The 6,162-nt window shown below is 45.8% G+C and overlaps 1 long non-coding RNA gene across 1 annotated transcript in view; it reads right to left on the reverse strand.

Annotated features, from left to right (window-relative positions):
* LOC134480821 (uncharacterized) overlaps positions 1–6,162 on the reverse strand; it is a 45,790-nt gene that overhangs the window by 14,543 nt on the left and 25,085 nt on the right. The window lies entirely within an intron of this gene.

Raw genomic sequence — 6,162 nt, forward strand, 5'->3', positions numbered from 1 at the left:
AGAAGCCTTTGGAGCAAATCAGAGAGCTATGATGAATCATGGCCACCAGATGGCACCAAAAACTAAGCAGAAACCACAAACCAACGGGCCTGCTAATCTGTGTATCCCTGGCTGTCCCAAGATTTACTCTGTTCACGCGGGCATCCCCAAAATAAAGTAAAAAATAAATAGGGGTAGTGAAGTAGTTTAGTGTATAAGAAATATCAAATATGAGCCATTGTTTATTAAATACTATAGAACTTGTGTTTGGAACAAGGAAGTCAAAACATTCTATCTCCCCCACTTTGTAAGACTTTTAAGCAGGGGTTCTATATCCCTCTCCACCTCCCCTCTTCTGTCCCCCATCCCTGCCAGTAAAACCTTTGTTAACGCAGAGGGCTCCTGTTGTGTTTCAGGAATGTGATGACCTGGGGAAGTGACTCTTTTCCCCAAGGAGCAGTGACCTCTTTCCTGTTCCTCCTTCATTTCCTGTATGTACTCCAACTCTTTTCAAAGAACCCAAATGAATAAGACTGTGAGGTCTGCACAGACCAAGTCACAACCTGCATTAGAATAGAAACCAAGGGCACTTCCTGTCTCTGTGTGCTCACTCTTCGGAGCACACCCTCTTGACCAGGAATAGAGTTTGCCTTGTCCGCTGGAGTAGCCTCTTTCTTTGCAACCAAGAGCTTACTTCTATCAATTGATAAAGACATTTGCCGCCAAGTCGGAAGTCCTGCGACCCACGCGGTAGAGAACTGACTCTTTTGAGTTGTTCTCAGACCTCTACACACATGCACATGCTTGTACGTGCATATACGTACACTCAGTAAATAAATGTGATTTGAAAATGGTAAGTAATAATGATAAGTTGTGTTGGGTCTCAGGTTAAATGACTGACAGAAGTGCCTATTAACATACCAAAGTCGCTGCTGGCCCGCCTTCCCAGCATCACTAGTATCTGTGGCTCCTCCCAGCACTTCTTGCCCCGCCCCTTACCTCAAGCCTCTCCCTCCCCGGGGCTGGGCTTCTACTTTCCTTTCCCTACCCTGACCCCTTAGAACAGCCATTTGGCTACTCCAATCTGTAAGCAGCTCCTCTCTCACTCTCCCTCCTCCTCTCTCCTCTCATGGTCTAGCTTAGTTGGCCAGCCACGTTCAGTCTGGTCTCTTCTCTCTGCCTGCTTTCCCTCTTATATCTACAATGAAAAATCTTCATACGTTAGTAGTTGTGTCCTCCGTTTATTTCTTCATGCAGTTGGTAAACATATTTGGACTATAAAAAAAATACAGTTTATTTATTCTCCTAGTTCCAGTTTGAAGGTACTAAATAAAACTGCTGCATGCATTCTTGCCTTGCTCGTAGCCCAGGCTGGCCTCGAACTTGCCACCATCCTGCCTCTCCTTACTACTGTGTGACCGGCATTGTGCCATCATCCAAAGCTACCAAAGGATTTTCTTTCTTTTCTGTTTGTCTTTGTTTTGTTTTTTCAAGACATGGTTTCTCTGTTGTAGCTGTAGCTGTCCAAGAACTTGCTCTCTAGACCAGGCTGGCAAATTAAAAATAGGTAGGACAGCTGGGTGGTGATAGTGCATGCCTTTAATCCCAGCATTAAGGAGGCAGAGGCAGGCAGATCTGAGTTCAAGCCAGAGAGAGAGTTCCAGGGCAGTCAGGGCTACACAGAGAAACCCCCTCTCTCGAATAAATGAAAGAAAGAAAAAAAGAGAGAAAGAAAGAAGGAGAGAAAGAAAGAAACAGGTAGAACTAGGCAGAGACAAACATGTACTCCACCTTTAGCAGAATAGAGGGAGTGGCACCCATACCTTAAAAGCCACCATGTGCAGGCAAACATTCATATACATAAAATAAGATAAAAAAGCAATGGACCTCTTGCAAGCTGATGAGGGTACAGCAGGCTCAGAGTAAGGGCAGGTGGTGCTGGGTAAGTCAATGTGACAGAACAAGGTAAAGTCATCGGAGAAGAGGGAATACCAATGAAGAAAATGCTTCCACAAGATGGGGCTGTAGGCCAGCCAATAGTGCATTTTCTTAGTGCTTGATGGGCGAGGGCACAGACCAGTGTGGGTGGTGCCATCTCCAGGCTAGTGATTGGAGGTTCTATAAGACAGCAGGCTGAGAAACTAGTCATGGCACATACCTTTAATCCCAGCACTGGGAAGGCAGGGGCAGGCAGATTCTGAGTTCCAGGACAGCCGGGACTACGCAGAGAAACTGTGTCACAAAAACCAGAAAGGCAAAGAAGGAAGCACGAACAGCAGGCTGGGCTAGCAGTCAGTGAGCAGCACCCTCCATGGCCTCTGCCTCAGCTCCTGCCTCCAGGTTCCTGCCCTGTTCGAGTTCCTGTCCTGATTTCCTTCGATGATGAACAGAGACATGGAAGTGTAAACCAAACAAACCCTTTCCTCCCCAGGTTACTTTTTGGTCAAGTGAATTTTGACTTATCACAGCAATAATAGGACAGTTTAACACTGTCCTGACTAGGACAGTGGAAGGGAGTTTGCATAGCGTGTGGGATATGGTATTGTAACAGACCTGACAGAAATGAAGATATTCTAAAGAGACGCTGATGTCTTTCGATCTGTCAGAATATTGAAACAACAGACCCTAAAGAAACAGGGACGTCTGTCCCCAGGAGTCTCGCTCTGGCAGAAGGAACCAGCAGAGCATTCAGGGAACTTGTCTCTGGGTAAGAGAGCTCGCACAGTCCTGACAGCTTGTCATACCATCTTAGAGGGTGTGGCTGAGGCCCTGACAAGCATGGTTAGTGGTGGGGGCTGCATATGTATCCTTGGCTCTGAATTTAAACTTGGGGCCAGAGAGATGACTCATGGTGACAAGCACTTGTTGTCTTGCAGAGGACCCAGGTTCTGTTCCCAACACCCACATAGTGGCTCACAAGTACCCATTACTCCAACTCCATGGGAATCCATGCTCCTTTCCAGCCTCTGCAGGCATCAGGTACACATGCAGTGCACAGACTTACATGTAGGTAAAACATTCATGAAACACATAAAATGAAAAGTAAAATCTGTAACAACAACAACAATAGTAACGATTATAAATGAACTATAATTTCATCTCAGGACTCAAAGAGAGACTGGGAGGGGGGGGCATTGGATCTCCTTGCCCTCCCCCAGTGCACCTATATTGAATAAGTCTCCTTTTGCTTCTTTTTACTGTGACGTTGACTCTTTTGCTTGGCTCTTTAAGGAAGGGTAGTCAAACTTGACTTCTTAGGGTACAGCGTGGGACCTCGAGTTTGATAACAGGAGAGAAAGCTGAGAGAAAAGGAGGCCTGCTCCCCATTCACCTAGTGGCCATTCGGGCTCCGGGGATCCCTGCCTTGGCTGTTATCCTCCATGAGGACATGGAGTGCTTGTGTACTTGACTCCCCTGGGTGAGGAGTCTCTAAGACTGCAGCGGAGAGCAGCCTGTGAACTGCTGTGGTGGGGACTGCCTGATGCTTCCCAGCCATCCTCCATCTTCCCACAGGGCTCCAGTTGCTCCTGCCCACCACACTGCCTTTTGCAGATCAGGTCTCAGGGTTGGAACCTGCTGAAGGGAACGCACTATGTGAAATCTCACGTGCGCTGTCCGGGCCAGGACTTTTTGCCAGTGTAGTCCCTTCATCTTCCACTAGGTGACATCCTCATGAAGTACTTGGTGGTCTTGAGTGGGTTTGTTGTTGTTTTCGGTTTTGGATTTTTTTTTTTTTTGAGATGAAGAGTTTTATGCACCTTCCGTATCAAAATCTTAACATTCTAACCTGATTAGAAAAATCTAGGGGTTGGGGATTTAGCTCAGTGGTAGAGCGCTTGCCTAGAAAGCGCAAGGCCCTGGGTTCGGTCCCCAGCTCCGAAAAATAGAAAAAAGAAAAAAAAAATCTAGTTTGGCAAAGTGGTGGCGCACACCTTTAATCCTAGCAGTTGGGTGGCAGAGGCAGGTGGATCTCTGAGTTAGAAGCCAGTCTGGTCTACAGAGGAAGTTCTAAGACAACAAGGGCTACCCAGAGAAACCTTGTCACAAAACAAACAAAGAAAAAAGGAACAACAACAACAAACAAAAAAAGAAAAGTCAAGTCTGATAATGATGTTCTTTTTGTTTGTTTTGTTTTTATTTTTTCACGACAGGGTTTTGAGATCTGCCTGCCTCTGCCTCTTGAGTGCTGGGATTAAAAGCACGCACCACCACTGCCCCGCTGATGTTCTAATATTTTATGTACATGCACATGTGTACATGTGATATGCGTGTATGTGTGTGTGTATACATATGTGTGTGTCTTTGTGAGTGAGTGTGTGTGTGTAACATTTCAAACAAAAGTTTTTTTTAAAGATTTACTTGTTTTATGTATGTACACTGTACACTGTCATCATCTTAAGACACACCAGAAGAGGGCGTTGGATCCCATTACAGATGGCTGTGAGCCACCATGTGGTTGCAGGGAATTGAACTCAGGACCTCTGGAAGAGCAGTCAGTGCTCTTAACCACTGAGCCAACTCTCCAGCCCTCAAACAAAAGTTTTTAAGGAGCGTTTGGGAGCTTTGTTTTCCACTGGGCTAGCGAGGGGCCTCATGTATGCTATGCTAGCAATGCACTCTATTACTGGGTACCTTCTAAATTACAAACAAAGGGAACTCCTGTCAGGTCACATCCATTTGTCTTCCCACATCCTTTCTTCTCCTCATCTTTTGCTGTTGTTATTTGGGAGGGTTTGACTTTTGTTTTCTTGGGATGGGGTCTCTCTATGTTGTTATGGCTGTCCTAGAACTCCCTGTGTGGACCAGGCTGGCCTAGAACTCACAGAGACCCACCTGCCTCTGCCTCTTGAGTGCTGGAATGAAAGGCAGACACCACTACACCTGTCTGTGTTTGGTTCGTTTGTTTGCTTTTTGAGGCAAGGTCTCTTTCTTACCCAGGATGGCCCGGAACATAATCTTCTTCCCTCAGCCTTCCTTCAGCCTTCCTCCTGAGTACCCTGATCACAGGCATGAGCCGATGCGCCTGGCTTTTCTCATCGTCTTTAACAAAGACTAAAGGGCTAGAAAGATGACGGGAGGGAGGGTCTGTTGGCTCACATTTGTCGTAAATCCATTACCTGGATATTCTTGGTACACACATGGTACACATACAGACACAGACAGGCAGACACACACACACAAACACACACACAAATAAAATTGGAGAAAAATATTTTGGTAATTTATTTTATGTGTATGCCTGCATGGGTGCATTCTATCTATGTATATGGTTTTTGCCTGCATGTATGTCTACATACATACACTCCCAAGAATACCCAGTGCCTAAGAAAGCCAGAGAGGGCTTCTAATTCCCTAGAACTGGAGTAATTGGTGACTTGAGCTGCCACCATGTGGGTGAGAGTACTGAACACTGATTTTCTAGAAGAGCTAAGCTGTCTCTTCAATCCCAAGGGAAAAAAGTAAAATAAAATTAAACACACACACACACACACACACACACACACACACACACACACAAAAACACGATTTAACAAAAGTGTAATTCTAAAGCCTGATCTAGTGACACACATCTGTGATCCCAGCACTCAAGATACTAAGGCTGATAGATTGTGTTTTGGGCCAACCTGAACTACTTAGTAAGACCCTGGGTTTTTAGTTTAGTTTTGTTTGTTTAAAATAATAAATCAGATTTATCTTTGCACGTTTGAGGGGGAGGGGGTTCACACCTACCATGGTACATGGAGGTCAAAAGACAATTTGCATTAACCATTGTAGGATTTCACCATTTGAGTCATGGGGATGGAACTCAAGGGGTCCGGTTCGGCCGCAGGTGCCTTTATCTAGTGAGCCATTTCACCAGTCAGAACTAATTATGATTATATACACCACTACCACCTCTACCATCCCACACCACCCCCAACCACGTCCACCCCCAGTACAGAGGACTTCTTTGGTGTCATGCGCGGGAGTTACCGCTCAAGTCCCCCAAGACCCTGATGTTCAGAGGAGCGGAGCAAAGGAGTATTCCTATCCTTGCCACTGCTGTTTTGTTACTTTAGTTTTTCTGAAAGATTCTCTAAAGTTCCTTTAAGAGCTTCGGCTTGATGGCCCACACTCCTTAAATTCTGAAGGCACGAGGACCACCCAGCTCCCGACGCGCCCCTACCCCATAGTACAAAAAGA

Source organism: Rattus norvegicus, chromosome 10 (genome assembly GCF_036323735.1).
Source record: "Rattus norvegicus strain BN/NHsdMcwi chromosome 10, GRCr8, whole genome shotgun sequence".
Taxonomy (NCBI): Eukaryota; Metazoa; Chordata; class Mammalia; order Rodentia; family Muridae; genus Rattus; species Rattus norvegicus.